Source organism: Arachis hypogaea, chromosome 18 (assembly GCF_003086295.3).
Source record: "Arachis hypogaea cultivar Tifrunner chromosome 18, arahy.Tifrunner.gnm2.J5K5, whole genome shotgun sequence".
NCBI lineage: Eukaryota > Viridiplantae > Streptophyta > Magnoliopsida > Fabales > Fabaceae > Arachis > Arachis hypogaea.
This window is the reverse complement of record NC_092053.1, coordinates 103,819,618-103,821,380: the sequence shown is the minus strand read 5'-3', so window position 1 is coordinate 103,821,380 and position 1,763 is coordinate 103,819,618. Positions and strand designations below refer to the sequence as shown.

The following is a 1,763-nucleotide window of genomic DNA, read 5'->3' as shown; positions in this document are numbered from 1 at the left end:
TCAATCATATCTTTTTCTAATTTCAAAATCTTTTTCAAAAATCACTTTATTTCTTTCCCAATCTTAGTTTTCGAAAATCTCAATCAAATTTTCAAATTTTTTTTTAAAATCTTTTAATTAATTTTCAAAAATTCTTCCCCTCTTCTCACATCCTTCACCAAAAAAAAACATCCTTCTATTTAAGGGACTAAGACTCCTCCTCAAGGTACAATTCGAACTCCCTCCTTCTTTATATGTTCGAATTCTTCTCCACCTCCTCCTTCTATTCTTCTTTTCCTCTGACACCTCAAGGAATCTCTATACTGTGACCTAGAGGATTCCCTACTTTCTTGTTCTCTTCTCTTTCATATGAGCAGGAACAAAGATAAAGGTATACTTGTTCAAGCTGATCCGGAACCCGAAAGGACCTTGAAGAGAAAGATAAGAGAAGCTAAAGAACAATTCTCTTTAGAGGGCCTAACAGAGCTTTTTCAAGGAAGAAGAAACCATGGCAGGCGAAAACAACAATGCCAACAATGCAAGGAAGGTGCTTGGTGACTTTACTGCACCTACTCTTGATTTCTATGGGAGAAGCATCTCAATCCCTGCCATTGGAGCAAACAACTTTGAACTTAAGCCTCAATTAGTTTCTCTAATGCAACAGAATTGCAAGTTTCATGGACTTCCATTGGAAGATCCTCATCTGTTCTTAGCTGAATTCTTGCAAATCTGTGATACTGTCAAGACCAATGGGGTCGACCCTGAAGTCTACAGACTTATGCTTTTTCCTTTTGCTGTAAGAGACAGAGCTAGAACATGGTTGGATTCACAACCTAAGGAAAGCCTGAACTCTTGGGAAAAGCTAGTCAATGCCTTCTTGGCAAAGTTCTTTCCACCTCAAAAATTGAGTAAGCTTAGAGTGGAAGTCCAAACCTTTAGACAGAAGGATGGTGAGTCCCTCTATGAAGCTTGGGAGAGATACAAGCAATTGATCAGAAGGTGTCCTTCTGACATGCTTTCAGAATGGAGCATCATATGAAATCTTCTATGATGGTCTGTCTGAACTATCCAAGATGTCATTGGATAGCTCTACTGGAGGATCTCTTCATCTGAAGAAGACGCCTGCAGAAGCTCAAGAACTCATTGAAATGGTTGCAAATAACCAATTCATGTACACCTCTGAAAGGAATCCTGTGAATAATGGGATAGCTCAGAAGAAAGGAGTTCTTGAGATTGATACTCTGAATGCCATATTGGCTCAGAATAAAATATTAACCCAACAAGTTAATATGATTTCTCAGAGTCTGTCTGGAATGCAAGCAGCAACAGGCAATACTAAGGAAGCTTCCTCTGAAGAAGAAGCTTATGACCCTGAGAACCCAGCAATGGAAGAGGTGAATTACATGGGAGAACCCTATGGAAACACCTATAATCCTTCATGGAGAAATCATTCAAATCTCTCATGGAAGGATCAACAGAGACCTCAACAAGATTTCAACAACAACAATGGTGGAAGAAACAGGTTTAGCAATGGCAAGCCTTTTCCATCATCTTCTCAGCAACAAACAGAGAATTCTAAGCAGAGCCACTCTGACTTAGCAACCATTGTCTCTGATCTAATCAAAACCACTCAAAGTTTCATGACTGAAACAAGGTCCTCCATTAGAAATTTAGAGGCACAATTGGGTCAGCTGAGTAAGAAAATTACTGAACTTCCTCCTAGCACTCTCCCTAGCAATACAAAAGAGAATCCAAAAAGAGAGTGCAAGGCCATAACCACATCT

General features: G+C 39.3%; 1 non-coding gene across 1 annotated transcript; it reads right to left on the bottom strand.

Moving 5' to 3' along the window:
• Positions 1-889: 889 nt before the first annotated feature.
• On the bottom strand, positions 890-997 carry LOC112774908 (small nucleolar RNA R71). The gene has a single exon (XR_003189362.1). It is a non-coding gene; the product is annotated as a small nucleolar RNA R71 (small nucleolar RNA).
• Between the last annotated feature and the right edge of the window lie 766 nt (positions 998-1,763).